The sequence below is a fragment of the Zootoca vivipara genome, chromosome 6 (assembly GCF_963506605.1).
Source record: "Zootoca vivipara chromosome 6, rZooViv1.1, whole genome shotgun sequence".
NCBI lineage: Eukaryota > Metazoa > Chordata > Lepidosauria > Squamata > Lacertidae > Zootoca > Zootoca vivipara.
The window spans coordinates 9106474-9122518 of NC_083281.1; the positions used below are offsets into that span (position 1 = coordinate 9106474).

General features: G+C 48.5%; 1 protein-coding gene and 1 non-coding gene across 5 annotated transcripts in view; both read right to left on the reverse strand.

The window, feature by feature from the left end:
- Positions 1-16045, reverse strand: part of PTPRS (protein tyrosine phosphatase receptor type S) — a 225725-nt gene that overhangs the window by 195053 nt on the left and 14627 nt on the right. The window lies entirely within an intron of this gene.
- TRNAR-CCU (transfer RNA arginine (anticodon CCU)) lies at positions 45-116 on the reverse strand. Its single transcript has one exon. It is a non-coding gene; the product is annotated as a tRNA-Arg (tRNA).

The following is a 16045-nucleotide window of genomic DNA, read 5'->3' on the forward strand; positions in this document are numbered from 1 at the left end:
CGTGAGGGTCACCCGGTCCAGCCCTCTGCAAACACAGGAATCTTTTGCCCAATGTGGGACTTGAACCCACGACCCTGAGATCAGGAGTCTCATGTTCTACCAACTGAGCTATCGCAGGGATAAATATATTTTTATTATTATTTACTTTGTTCATATCCCACCTTTATCTCAAGGTGGCAAGCTTCCTGGCCAAATGGGGATTTGAACCCTGGTCTCTTCCAGGCCTGAGTCTGACACTAACCACTACTCCAAATGCAATGTTGCATTTTTGCAACATTATTTCCCCCAAGGAAATACATTCTTGCACATTGTTTTCCACTCATATACAGTGGTACCTCGATTTATGAACACAATTGGTTCCGGAAGTCTGTTCATAAACTGAAGCGTTCATAAACTGAAGTGAACTTTCCCACTGAAAGTAATGGAAAGTGGATTAATCTGTTCCAGACAGTCCACGGAGTACTTAAACTGAAGCGTTCATAAACTGAAGTGAACTTTCCCATTGAAAGTAATGGAAAGTGGATTAATCTGTTCCAGATGGGTCCACGGAGTACTCAACCTGAAGCGTACTTAACCCGAAGCATGGGTGTAATTGGTTCCGGAAGTCTGTTCATAAACTGAAGCGTTCATAAACTGAAGCGAACTTTCCCACTGAAAGTAATGGAAAGTGAATTAATCCGTTCCAGATGGGTCCGCGGCGTTCGTAAACTGAAAATTCGTAAACCGAGGTGTTCGTAAACAGAGGTTCCACTGTATGCATTTCTACTCACATTCAGAGAAAAGGTGCCTCTATTCTCCTTACGGAACTATAATTCCCAGAGTTGCCTGGGAAGAGGGGCTGATTGTTAAACCACTCTGGGAACTGTAACTTTGTGGGTGGGGTGGGGGAATAGGACTCACCTAACCAACTCTAAGCAGCCTTAACAAACTACAGCTCCCAGGATTCTTTGGGGGAAGGTGCAAAAAGTGTTAGATATGCAGTGGAAACTTGGTTCTCAAGCTTAATCCGATCCGGGAGGCCGTTCAACTCCTGAAATTGTTCCAAAACCAAGGCACGGCTTACAATTGGCTGCAGGAGCTTCCTGCAGTCAAGGAGAAGCCGTGTTTGGCTTCCGAAAAACGTTCGCAGAGCAGAACACTTACTTCTGGGTTTGCAGCGTTCGGGAGCCGATTTGTTCGACAACGAAGCCGTTCGGGAACCAAGGTACCACTGTAATCTAATGGCCAAATGGCGCCTTAAAACCTAGGTTATGGTTCCCACAACAGAATGTCTAGGCACCTCCCCCCCATGAAGCTTGTTGTTGTTGTTGTTGTTGTTGTTGTTGTTGTTGTTTTATACATTTCATCTCAAAGCAGTTGAGAACACATCCGATAAAACCATCCAGAATAAAACAAATTTACAGAACATTTTTTTACAGATCCTTCCCTAAGGGACATTTTGCATTCCCCAGTCGTCAGCCCTACATCCAGAGATCTCCACATGGTTGCAGTTTATAACTCACACCAGGAGCAAAACGCACCTGGCGCCTGGCTAATTTCTAACGCTGGGTGCTACTGTTTAAAGTTGCATTGGTGCCAATCATGACAAGTGATTAAACTTCTGCATTTGAGAAAGTACTCTATATTTTTGCCACGCTCCATACACTGCTTTCATGGCATTAATACACAAGTACTGATTTTACATACTCACGCACACATTTTTCCGTCTGTTAAAACTGGCTTCTGTACAGGACTGCGCTACATAAGTGTAATGTATACAGAGTTTTTAGCATCACTGTTCACCGTGTTTTAATACTAAAAAAATATTTGTTTACACCTGGGATAGCTCAGCACAAGACTTAATCTCAGGGCTGTGGGTTCAATCCCCATGTTGTGTGAAAGATTCCTGCAGTACAGCAGGTTGGAATCAGATGACCCTCGTGGGCCCTTCCAACTCTACAATTCTGTGATTCTAGGATTTTAGGACTCCCTGGCAAAGGACCTGAGAGGTTTGTAATGCACCGGGTATTAAACTACTAACCTGGCTCTCCCCACCCCAAAATTACCCCCCCTTTTGCCAACAGTTGTTCCTAGTGTTATTTATTCATTTTCTTACCAACTAAGTTTTATGTAGCTTAGAATGGTGGTCTTGTAAGTAAGGTTCAAGTTTACTGGGAAATGATATGCAATGAATTGAAAAGGATGTTCAAAATAACTTTTTTAAAAAACAACACTGCAGCTTTTCTTTTGGGAATTATAGGAACAGAACTATCTAAATTGCATAGAAATTTAATCATGTATGTGACTACAGAAGCAAGAATGCTACTTGCCCCAAAGTGGAAAGAAGTAGTAGTCACAGCAAAGGAAGAATGGATACAAAAAAATGTATGGAATATGCAGAAATGGCAAAACTTACCGGAAGAATGAGAAATCAAGGTAACAAACTTTTAAATAAAAGAATGGAAATGGTTTGTTAAATATTTACAGATAAATTGTAAACAGATAAAAAACATTGGCAGGATTACTGTAAGAACCTGCGGCTTCATAAGAGTATATATTTATGTAGATAATTAAACGAGCAAGTTAAATGAATTTGGATGTGCAGAAGATATTTTAAAATGAATAAATATAAGGAACTGCAGAAAAAGGGGGAAGGAAGTCAAATTTCGAAATGTGAAACTAATGAATTGTATAAACTTAAAAAGTTTTTATGTAGCTTAGAAGGCCAAATTTTCAGATATTTGCAGCCTGTCATTTTGCACCCTAAGAACCTAGGGAGAGCCTGCTGCATCAGGCCAGAGGCCCACCTGTTCCAGCATTCTGTTCTCAAAGTGGCCAATCAGGTGCGCATTATGGGGAAACCTGAAAACACAAGACCTGAGCACCACCTCACCGATCGCCTCTGACCCTGGCAGCTGAGGATGGCCGTTGTAGCTAGCTAACAGCTGCTGAGAAATTTCATGCCCCTTGAATTGGGCCCAGATACCAAGTGGAAATCAGGGGCTCGGAGAGAGAGAGAGAGAGTGCGCAGGAGAACGGACAGATCACGAAGGGTACCAATGAGGAACGAAAGCCAGGACCAGTCTGAACTTGCCGAAATTTAAACCGGCCTGCTCCCGAGCAACGCACTTCTCCGAAAACACACACACACACACCAGCATTCAAGCTCTGACTTTCTGGGAAGAATTTCTTTAAGGCTTGTGTGGGTGGAGAATGTTTTAACAACACTTAAAAAAAAAGAGGAGTTGGGGTGAGGAAGCAGACAGAAGAAAATACCCTGGAGGTTTGAAAAACAAGTCGAGCTTAGAGGAACAAGTCGGAACAAGCAGAGCGTTTTCCATCGCTCCCGGGCAGCTGAGTGATTCGGAAGAGGTGCGAACGGCAGCAAGGATGCCTTTCCACGTGTGCCCGCACATCAGACTGTCCCCCAGTCCCCCTACCACCACTGCAACACACGTGGAATCACAGAATTGTAGAGTTGGAAGGGACCTCCGAGGGTCATCCAGCCCAACCTCCTGCAATGGAGGAATCTCAGCCAGGGGCATCCAATACAGATCCAGCCTCTGCATAACAACCTCCAAGGAAGGAGAGCCCACAATCTCCAGAGGGAAACCACTCCCCTGTCAAACAGCTGTCTGTCAAAAAGTTCTTCCTGATGTTTAGTTGGAATCTCCTTTCTTGTAAATTGAAGTGATTGGTTGGAGCCGGGGGGGGGGGGGAGTTTGCTCCAGCGCCGAGGGTCTTCAGGCGGTTCCCTCGCTACGAGAAGCCAAGTTACAGGGAAGCAGGCAGAGGGCCTTCTCGGTAGTGGCACCCACCCTGTGGAATGCCCTCCCACCAGAGGTCAAAGAGAACAACAATTACCAGACCTTTAGAAGGCATCTCAAGGCAGCCCTGTTTAGGGAAGCTTTTAATGTTTGATTTCTGTATTTTAATGTTTTGTTGGAAGCCGCCCAGATGGGCGGGGTATAAATAATAAATTATTATTATTATTATTATTATTATTATTATTATTATTATTATTCCATGTCACAACTCTTGGAAGGTGGCCATCCTATCTCCTCTCAGTCTCCTCTTTTCCAGGCTAAACATACCCGGTTCCTTCAACCGTTCCTCATATGGCTTGGTTTCCAGACCCTTTGCCATCTTGGTCTCCCTCCTCCTACTCATGACATAGACATTTTTATAGGGTTTTTTTTGGGGGGGGGAGGACCAAAGTAGATATGGGCATCAGAAACACAAACACAAACTCACACACACAGCAACACAACTGACGGAATGACATTTCAAAGATGGCAGCTTCAAATACTTTTTGCTTCCTCTCTCAGCCCCGATGGTGAAGTTTTGGTGTGTAGAAATGTCTACTGTATGTTTCCTGGAAGCGTGAAAGCCACACCCACACACCCCAAAATTTATCCTTTCTTTTGCTTTCTCCCTCTTGGGTAACCAATCTTTCTATTAGGGGTGGTAGCGGCGAAGTCTACAAAAGGCTCTGAAAGAGAGGACAGCTCCCTTTGGGTCCGTCCTATTTTGTCAAGAGGCTGTTACAGAAAGCTTTCCTGAGGGCCAAAACTTGGGCAGGCCCCCTCTGCCTCTTTCACATCAAAGAAACTCAAGTCCCGTTCCAGCTTCCTCTGCTCCACAGCCTGTGTTGACCTTCGCATTACCAGACTCGTTCTCCTACCGCAAGATCTGCCTTGCCTACTTGGTTTCTGGGCTCGCTTCTCCCTCTGAAGCAGCAACAAGCAGAGTCTTGACCTTCCCTGGAGGCCGCCCAAGTCACAAACGCTACACCCAAATAAAACACAACAGAATTCTTGGAAACTAACGGATGCAAGGGAGCTGCATTGTTTTCGCTGCAATGGGTCTTCTCCTCCAAAGACGACTTGAACGCAACCCCACGCCCTTGCACCAAACCTATATAAAAAATTCTAGTTGGTCCCTTAAGATCGCTAATCACAGAAATGTAGAATTGGAGGGGACCCTGAGGATCGAGCCCCAAGCAATGCAGGAATATGCAGCTGCCCCATATAGGTACTGAACCTTGGCGTTATCTAAGCAACTGAGCTGGCCTCAAGCATGTTACCACTACAGCTGTTAAAACCGTGCTCTGGGTAGTTGGTGAGCAACTGGTCTTAGACCAGGCATAGGCAAACTCAGCCCTCCAGGTTGGGAAACACTGCTCTAGCCCTCCAGATGTTTCTGGACTTCGAATCTCATCACACACCAGCTGTGACTCTTGGGACTGGGCAGGAGCTGGGCTAGATGACTATTTGGGTCCCTTCCAGCTCTACAACTCTGGGATCACTGAAAGTCCAGTGGAGGCTGGTTCACCTGCCTGCCACCTGGCTTACAACCGGTCCAGGAAATGGCAACACGTGTTGGTTTCCTCCTCCTTAGTCTCAGTGTTGCCCCTTGATAGTACTCAGCATGGGGGAGGATGGGGGAGAAAACCAGAATCAGTTGGCTCCACCCGTCATTGGGTCTGACGCCACCTACAGTTCGGCTCCCTGCCGCTGCCCCGCCAGTCCCCATGTGCACCAGAGGCACCACCGCATGAGTCCCAAATAACAGCCACCTAAGTCCCCTCCCCTCCAGGGCTTTCCCCAAGCAATCAGAGACTGTGCCTGCATGAAGCCAACCTCTCCTCTGCTCTTTCATGCCTCTCCTGGCTCTGGGAGACCAGTGGGGAGGGCAGCTGGTTGAAGCAGGAGGGGGAGACTCCTTGGCTTCCTCTCCAGCCTGCCTCATCTCTGTCTCCTGGGTGCCCTCCTCTCCTGCCACTTGAGACTGGACTTCTCCCTGCTCACTAAGCCTTGTTACCTCTTCCGCTTCAAACACCTCCCTCTTCTCCCTCTACGACGCAGAGCTTCTTTAGGAGTTGACCAGACGTGGGAAAAGGTTCCCTCGCTTTTGAACTTTCGCCCTAGACAAACAGCAAACGCCACACCACTGTCTTGAGTAGGGCTTCTTTGAAACCCGTCATTACAGGCCTTTTCTCGCTGAGATCCCACCACTGATTCATCGTTTGGTTTGGGCTCCGGGGCAGCCCACTGCTGTCTTTGTTTAAAATAGCAGGTCGGGAAACCCTTTGTTAGGATTTGAAAGGAGAAGAAGCTTACAATTTTCGATTCAGGTTTAGCCAAAACACTGGTTCGTAGCCCATAGGCCCCTGTTACGTCATAGGGCGGCTGTGTGGCCACAAGAACAAACATTTCAATTTAGTTGGAGCCAGTACGGTGGGGGGAAAAACATGACCAAAAACACAGGCATAACCAGGGAGCCCTCGCTGGCGAACATCATTTCTGCAGCTCTCTTAACTTTTCTGAATGCCTCACGTTGTCAGGAAGGAGATTAAGAAGAAAGGCTGTGTTTGGACACTCATTTTGTGAGGGCAGCTTTGGACCATTACCCAGAAGCAGTTCCTGTGTCCCAACCCAGAACATTCCCCAGAATCCTCAGCAGCTCAACAAAGGTTCCGTGGTGCTAGCAGAACTTCCTCAGGAGATGAGCTGATGTAGGGGGAAAGCTCCCCGGTTTTTGAAAAACAGCAAACGCAACATCACTGCTTTGAGTTGAAACCGCATGATGCAGTGCAGAGCCTGTCTTACATCAGCTCCCAACCAAGTATCCCTACAGGTAATAGAATCATAGAATTGTAGAGTTGGAAGGGACCCCAAGGATCGTCTAAGTCAGGGGTCGGCAAACGAAGGTCCGCGGGCTGGATCGGGGCCAATTGCCTTCAGGATCCGTGGATCGGCGTTGGAGTTCTGTTTGTTCGGGCTATGCCATTGATTCCCCTGCACCATTCCATTCCCCCCTTCCTCACACACACTGTGGCGGCGCCTCCTCACTCCCTCCCTCCTCCCAGCTTCTCCCCGCCCTGCCTAGAGGAGGAAGGGGGCTGGGCTGAGCACCACTTTAAGCAGCCCCGCTCCGGAGCCAGCCCTTTCGCGACGCTAATCTTCCCTCCGTCGCTGCCGCCCTGGTGCTCCTGTGGGCCAGAGAGCGGAGCAGACAAGCTCGCTCTGCCTACCCACGAGAAGCAGCGGCGGCGGCGGTAATGGTGACGGCAGCCCCTGGGAAGGTAAACGCAGCGGCTGGGACTGGGGAGGACTACTTGCCCCCCCACCTCTTTTTCCAGCCCCCCCCCCGGTGCCGCTTCTCTGGCCTGCCACAAGGTCTGAGGGTGGATCAGTGGATCAGCAATGCAGGATTCCTGCCACAGCCTTCCCGAGGTGGACTTGTACCTTCTGCTTCACAGCCAGATGCGCTTACCCACCACTGCGCCACCTGAGGGCATGCGCTTGAATCCAGCTCACACACAGCTCTGCCTGTTCCGCACCCCTCAGCACCGGCCATCTGAGGCGTCTGCCTCACAGCAGAGCCGGCACCGAGTAAGGCAAGCCAGCCGGCAAAAAAAAGCAAAGACAGGCGCCACCCACCGGCAACAAAACCGCAGCGCTAGAAATAAGGTTTTTGGTGGCCACCTGGGTATAGTTCTTTCTTCCTCACCTCCTGAGAAAACAGAAGGGAAGAAGAAGCCCATTTGGAGCAGGTGACCAAGGTCAAGGCTCGAAGGGGTCAGAAATAGAGCCCTCTTGACACTGGAGTCAGCTGCTTGCTCCAAGGAAGAGAGAAACTATTTTCGAAAGGAAGGCCGGGAGATTAGGAGAGGCAAGGATGATTGCTTCTTCTAATCCAGCAAACTATCGTGAAAGAGGATACCTACTTCCTAAGAGCAGCTCAGTGACAGCCACACACGAGACCATCCCGGCAGCCGGCTGAATGCTTCCTCCCCGGCAGAGAGAAGATTGAAAACACAAACCACATTGTCATCCGTTTGTTATAGAGGAAGGGTATTCTTCCATACAGCCTGGTTTTGTGTGTGTGTTGTGTGTGCGTTCCCCACCCCATTTTGTTGCTTTGCGATGCGCTGGGCATGGGTCCAGACCGTTCCAACTTTCCACTCCCAGTGACAAAGTCATGGGAGCATTCAATAAGTTTAGCAGAGTTACGGATCTGGCAGAATTTGCACTGGCACCAGAGGCAGGCAAAGGTCACTAGCTTAAATGGCTTTGGAAGGGGACTGGACACTTCCACGAAAGGGGGGAGGCCGACTCGTCGGGCTAACAGCCAGAGGAAGTGGAATATCCATGCTGAGAGCCACTTACAATTGTTTGCATGCGTATGTACATACATACATACATACATACATACATACATACATACATACGTATCAGATCAACCCTGTGAGGTAGGTCAGGCTGTGGGAAGGTGACTGGCCCAAGCTCACCCAGAGTCAGCTTCCTTGTGGGTGTGGATTTGAACCCTGGTCTCCCAGGTCCTAGCCCAACACTCTAACCACTAAACCACACTGAATACCAGTTGGGAGACGGCAGTAGAAGCCTCAGCTAGCCAAAGAAGGTGGAAAGCAAGAGAAGGGATTGGATCAGAAGCAGTTCGCAGCTGGATCTCTGGGCTCAGGCAGCACAGCCAACAGCCAGGGATGATGGAAACTGGTAGCCTGTCAACATATCCAGAGCTTATTACTGTATTGGCCCGAATATATGCTGCACCCGCAAATAATTTTCACGGGCCAAATTTGGGGGGGGGGGAATTGTGGCTTATATTCGGGCCAATATGGTACTTCTAGCATTTGTTAACACAGTCGTACCTGGTTACAGCATCTTAAAAAGCAGAGACATCACCTTGCCTACAAAGGTCCGTATAGTGAAAGCTATGGTTTTCCCAGTAGTGATGTATGGAAGTGAGAGCTGGACCATAAAGAAGGCTGATCGCCGAAGAATGGGTGCTTTTGAATTCTGGTGCTGGAGGAGACTCTTGAGAGTCCCATGGACTGCAAGAAGATCAAACCTCTCCATTCTTAAGGAAATCAGCCCTGAGTGCTCACTGGAAGGACAGATCCTGAAGCTGAGGCTCCAATACTTTGGCCACCTCATGAGAAGAGAAGAATCCTTGGAAAAGACCCTGATGTTGGGAAAGATGGAGGGCACTAGGAGAAGGGGACGACAGAGGACGAGATGGCTGGACAGTGTTCTCGAAGCTACGAACATGAGTCTGACCAAACTGCGGGAGGCAGTGGAAGACAGGAGTGCCTGGCGTGCTCTGGTCCATGGGGTCACGAAGAGTCGGACACGACTAAACAACAACAACCTGGTTACGTAAACTTCGGGATGCGCGTGCGGCAAACCCAGAAGTATTTTACCGGGTTTCGGCGTGCGCGCATACGCAGAAGTGGTCCTCAGGTTGCAGAAACCTCGGGATCCGACTGGACCTCCAGAACGGATCCTGTCCGCAACCAGAGGTACCACTGTAAATGAAAGAATCTCCTTTTACATGTGCCTCAAGGCAATTAACAAACATGCCATACAAACAGCTAGGTACAATAGTGTGAAAAGGAAGTACAAAGACCCCCTAAAAACTGGGTTTAAAAACACTTTACAAAATGAACACCTGAGGCAGACCATTTCCATCCAGCTGAGAAAGCCTATCAAAACATATTCCATGGTTTCCTGAAAGCACCGATTATTGGGCGCCTGTCGCATCCCAGTTTTTTATTTATCTTTATATTTGGGCCACATAAAAAAGCCCGGCTCGGAGTTCCTGTGAAATTTTAGGAACTTGAAGGATAAAAGTGATTGTAGGGGAGCCTTTGGTCACTTCCAAGGGGGGTCTTCTTATGGAACTCAACGATGTATGGGGGGGAATGGACCCTCCAAGCACAGGGGCAGTCTACCTCCAATGACATTGGGATGAGGAATGAGGGAGCGCAGTTGCCTCTATGCCCTGCCTGTGGGATTCCTAAAAGCACCTGGTTTGGAAAGCTGGACTATACTGTATGGGTCTTTGGTCTGACTCAGTGGGGCTGTCCGAAAGTTCTCAAAATCTCGCTTAAATCTGTAGCTCATCGGGTATTGTTATTTCACAATGTAAGCCTCCCCACCTGTAATTAAGGGCATGGCAACAGACCTGGCCAACCTTACAGGGTTGTAAATAAACTCCATCACATCCGACACAGATTATCAGGTCCCATCATGAGGTGGGAAAGGATGCTGTTAGAGGGCAGGTGTTTTTTGTTTTTTGGATGGAGTGGGGAGGAAAGTAGGCATTTCGCCACCCCCTCTGGTTGAAGCAACCGGAGCTTTTAAGAGTACAGAAGTCGATGAGAAGCCCCGAGTCGCAGGGAGACATCAAGTCTGCTCAAGGAAAATCAATGCGGTATCAGATTTTACTCATCGCTTTGCCAAACTACGGAGGAAGAGGAGGAGATGCCAGAGGGATATTTCTGTGTGCTTGTGTCAAAAGGAGAGGGCGCATCTGCAGAAGGGTTTTGATGGAGAGAGCCGGTGCATGTGGGCAATTACTATTCTCTGTTATTGCTAAATAATAAATAGTAAACTGGCAAACAAATCGCCAATGCCTTGTCATCAGCCATGACCCTCTTCATTGGATCATCAAGAGCCTGGCCGCTGGGTAAGGCCAGGGACTCATCCTGTTCTCACAGTGGCCGACCAGGTGTCCCAATGTGAGAAGCCCAGAACTTGGCTCGATAGCTCAACTGGTAGAGCACAGAATCGTAGAGATGGAAGGGACCAACAAGGGTCATCTAGTCAATGCAATGGGGGGATCTTCTGTCCAACGTGGGGCTCCAAATCCAGTTGTGGGTTCGAGAGCCGTGGTGGGCGAACGATTCCTTCACTGCAAGGGGTTGGGCTAGATGACCCTCGGGGATCCCTTCCAACTCCACGATCCTATTATTCTATCCGTAGTCTTTCTACTCGCTTGTTAGTTTCTCATCTTCTAACTGCCTGTTGTGATCATTGTTCTCTGCGTTTCATATATTATATATTATAAACGAAATAAAAAGACTGCATTAAAAACAATGAACTGAAATCAATGCACACTCTCAAGTTAGGTGCATTAATTCCAATAGGTCTACTCTGAGCAAAACACAGCTGAATATCATGCTTTATTTCTTGAGGGCCAAAATACACCTGTTCAGCAGGCAGAAGGTCCCAGTTTCAATGTCCGGTATCTTCAGGCAGAGCAAACTTATTTTGTTTGTTTATTTATAAACAGTATACCTGAAGGAGCGTCTCCACCTCCATCACTCTGCCCGGATACTGAGGTCCAGCACCGAGGGCCTTCTGGCAGTTCCCTCGTTGCGAGAAGCCAAGTTGCAGGGAACTAGGCAGAGGGCCTTCTCGGTGGTGGCGCCTGCCCTGTGGAACGCCCTCCCAACCGATGTCAAAGAGGAAAACAACTACCAGACTTTTAGAAGACATCTGAAGGCAGCCCTGTTCAGGGAGGCTTTTAATGTTTAATAGATTATTGTGTTGTATTTTTCTGTTGGAAGCCGCCCAGAGTGGCTGGGGAGACCCGGCCAAATGGGCGGGGTATAAATTATTATTAAATTATTATTATTATTATATTTCATTTATAACTGCGGACAATGCCAATGCCAATGGCCCAACGTGGTATAAAGCTGCTTCACATCTTCCTTTATCCAGAAGAGGACTGGAATCTTAACTTTGCTTTAGGAAAAGGAGCACAGCTCGCTCCCCCAGGCCCCAGTGGTGTCTCCAGCTAGGCTTGGGGGAGGATCCCCACCCCTTCCTGAAAACCGGCCAGTTGGGGTGGACGACAGTGAGCCAAACAGACCCGATTCGGTGTAAGGCAGTTTCTGAGATCTGCTGATACCTAATGCTTTCGACTGTCTGCTGGAGACAGCCTCTTCCCTTCCTTCGCCACGACGTTCGCATCCCAACATCTGGGCTGGGCTGTCATCGCTGTAGCACAGCCCCCCCCCAAACACCCCTGGAGAACTGACACAGATCTGTGGGGGCCACTGTTTCTAATTAAAGCCTGAATATATATATATATATATATATATATATATTCATTCATTCCCTAGGAAATGGTTTATTCATTAGTCTGATTTCCATTCAACCTCTCCATCCGAGGCCCAGCAGACGAGACAGGGCGATGCAGTCGGGGTCAGAGGACAGAGTATGTGCAGAGAGATAGGAGATTTTCAAAAGGGTGGGGTGGGATTTCCCCTCCTTTCCCCCATATTTCACCGCATCGCCCGCCCCCCTTTTCTCCCTCCACCCCGAATTTCGGATTACCGGCTGTCTCTGGCTCTGTTAATTCAATAACCTGCCATATAATTACTCCATAATAAACTGCTATTATCCTAACATTCGCTCAACAGCTGTGATCGCCTTAAAGCGCAGGGAGGAGGGTCCCGGGGGGCGGGGATTTGGGGCAACCTTCTGTCGGCAGGGAGAGCGGGGCATCCCACTGACCCCACCCTCCTCCCAGAGAATCGAGGAAGAAGCATGGAAATCGGGCAAGGGCTCAAATAAGCCGCCTTTAATGCAGGCTTGTAAACCGTGTCGCATGGCTAGTAAACCTCTTCGTTTGCGCCAAGGTTTTTGTTAAAAGCCTGAGCACAGTTCGTTTCCCTTCCTTCTTTGGCGCTTTAATGCTCCACAAATGACCTCAGGACGTGTTCATAGCCCCCGCCAAGAGCTGCACCTGGGAGCATGGAGGATCAAAGCTCATGCTCTCAACTGCTGTGCTTGGCCTGCCATGCTGCTCGGTAATCCAAGTGCGTGGGTGGAAGTTTTATAAGTGCAAATAAGCAAGAAACCAGCTTCTTCCTGGACCTCAGTTTTCTCCATCTGTGAAATGGGAACATGGATGAACAGGCGCTTTGGAAAATGAACATATTAAGTCCCTGTGAAAACCTCAGAACAGAGATGTCCCCAAGAGCTGCTAGCCTGCCTTCCAGTTTCTCTTTAGCCACAGGATCACAGGATCATAAGAGTTGGAAAGGACCATAAGGGTCAGACCAACCCCCTACAATGCAGGAATCTCAACTAAAGTATCCATGACAGATGGTCACCCAACCTTTGCTTAAAAACCTCCAAGGAAGGAGAGTCCACAGCCTCCAGACAGAGACTGTTCCACTGTCAAACAGCTCTCATTTCTTGTAACGTGAAGCCCTTGGTTCGAGTCCTACCCTCCAGAGCAGGAGAAAACAGGCTTCTTCCTTCTTCTGTGTGACAACCCCTTCAGAAATTTGAAAATGACTCTCATATCTCCTTTCAGCTTCCTCTTTCCCAGGTTAAACATACCCAGCTCCTTCAACCATTCCTCATAAGGCTTGCTTTCCAGACCCTTCATCATCTTGGTCTCCCCCCACCTCTGCACAGCTTCCTGCTTGTCCATACCCTTCTTAAAATGGGGTGCCCAGAACTGGGCAAAGGTTTCCAGGTGCAACACACGACCCTTAAGGTAGAATATCTGTAAAACTAAACACACCCTGCGTAATTTTTTCCCCCATTGAAAGCTTCTCCAACTCACCTCTCAGAGCCTCACCATCCCATTGCTCCCTCCTAGGCAGGACACACGGCTGAGTTTCGTTTAGGCTGGGATTTGGGCTCCTGAACCTATGTACAGGGCTTCGGGGCTCGTTCAGAAACAAGGAGGAGAGCGTGCCTCAGAGATCTTGAACACACGCAGATCTTGGCATGCCGTTAAGATTCAGGGACGATTCGGGGTGAGTCAACCAACAGCTTGACAACGGGTGGGGCAGAGATTAACGTCTGGTATTGCAAAATCTTTTTTTAAAAAAAATAAAAATAAAATAAAAAGTAAAGTTTTAAAGAATGAAGGAGCCTTTTGGATGTTTTCAAGTTTGAATACAAAATGTGGATCGGTCGGAAATCTCACGGCACGTTTGGCTGGGCGCGCACCAGACTCTTCAGCAATTAAGGAGGAATAATTGCTGTAGGAATCCATCGACTGCAAGTAATTTGTGCAGCCAACAAGCCCAAGAACACACTACCTGCTTAATAGGGATGCTTAAACTCCAACCTTGATTAGCAAGGCAAAAAAAAGCAAGAAGGGGGAAAAAACAAGATGGAAGAGGTTTCTAAGTGCCGAAAGTCTCGAAAACGAAGAACAGGTCGCTGGCTTTGCAGAGAACCCACCAGGTCAGGATCCGAAGATATTGAGAAAGGGCGGAAAATCTTTTACCTGCAAGGCGTGTTCCAGACGTACAAGAACCAGAGGTTTTCCAGACAGGCGCACCTTTCTATCCCCCATCCAGGTAAGCAAGAAGCATTATCAGGGTTCAAGAGGGTCACCCCAGCCTAGTGAAAAGTGCCCCAGGAAGGTGGGCAGAAGGGCAGCCTGAGGAGAGTTCCAAGGGCCAGGTAAAGAAGTCCAGGGGGCCGCATTTGGTAACATTTTTCTGGGTCTTGCTTCTCCCTAGTCTGGCTCTGGGTGCATGAGAGGCGGATCGAGCCAGAGGCCCATCTGGTTCGGCATCCTGTTCTCACCTGGGCAACCAGACACCCAGTATGGGAAGCCGGCAAGCTGCAGCAGAGCACCAGAGACTTCTCCCTGCATTTGCCAAGTATTCAGAAGCATAGAATCATAGAACTGCAGAGTCGGAGGAGACCACGGGGGTCATCTAGTCCAACCCCCTGCAATGCAGGAATCTTGGTTGATAACTGGCGTCAGAGGATCTGCCTTTCACCCAGGCAGACGGTCCGTCTTGATCAGTGTGGTTTTAAGCATTTTCAAGGATTTTCAGCTTTGTGTTGTTTTATCAGGAGGCGTAACCAACCTGCAGTTCTGACCCATATGCTGAGATACATTAGTAGCGTTTGGAGAAATATTTTTTTTGCAATTGACTTGAGACTCCCTCCAAAGATCAAGGCATCTCCCTGGATTTGTTTTGTTTTGTTTTTGTTAAACACTTACAGTATTCAACGACTTCTGCTACCGTTGTAAACTACCACAGTAAAAAATGAAACAAAAAAAGTTCGTTACAATGGTCCATAAACTTTAAGTGCAATACAGAAATATACCGGACAGGAAATTTTATTTCGTCGTGAATGGCGAATGAACCCCATCACGGGGGGCAGCAGGGAAGCAATCTTGTTCAGGTCACCGGAAAATTAAACTCTCTCTCTCCCCCCCCCCAACCTATTCAAGCTCACCTTGTAGAAAAAACAGCGATAAACACTGTTCGCCGCCTTCTGCCATGCTGCAGTGAGACCGAAGGAGATATGTAGACAAACATGTAGCGTGGCTCTGTCACACTCTGGGGTGACCAAGAGACAGAAGCAAGGGGTGGAGACATGGAAATAAATGGGTGGGACTCTAGGGGTGAAAGGGTTGGTGGAGCAAAGTTAACGCTCTCTAACTGGTAGTGGCTTTGGCCACCACGGCCAAGCTCAGCCTTTCCACCTTTCGCTTCCACAGGGGGGGTAACATGCTGCAACTTCGGAAGAGCCTCTCCAACACAGCCAGTGACACGAGATTAGTGGTGGGTTTTTTTGGGGGGGGTGTTCATTAAACAAAGGCCCCATTCAACGCCCCAAGAAACTCCCACTCCAATTGCAACCTTGACGGCAACTGAGCAGCTTCGTGTCCTTGTTCTCCAGACCCGTCGCCGCCGGTTCAAATCTACCCAACGGGACAAGGAAGGCTGCAATGTTTAAAATTCACTTTTTTGAGAAGGGTATGTAGCTCAGTGCTATAACAACAACAACAACAACAACAACAACAATTTATTATTTATACCCCGCCCATCTGGCTGGGTTTCCCCAGCCACTCTGGGCGGCTACCAACCAAATATTAAAAACAGTACAGCATCAAACATTAAAAACTTCCCTAAACAGGGCCGCCTTCAGTTGTCTTCTAAAAGTAAAATAGTTGCTTATTGCCTTGACATCTGCTGGGAGGGCGTTTCACAGGGTGGGTGCCACCACCGAGAAGGCCCTCTGCCTGGTTCCCTGTAACCTCACTTCTCGCAATGAGGGAGCCGCCAGAAGGCCCTCGGTGCTGGATCTCAGTGTCCGGGCTGAACGGTGGGGGTGGAGACGCTCCTTCAGGTATACATGACCGAGGCCGTTTAGGGCTTTAAAGGTCAGCACCAACACTTTGAATTGTGCTCGGAAACGTACTGGGAGCCAGTGTAGATCTCTCAGGACCGGTGTTATGTGGTCCCAGCGGCTGCTCC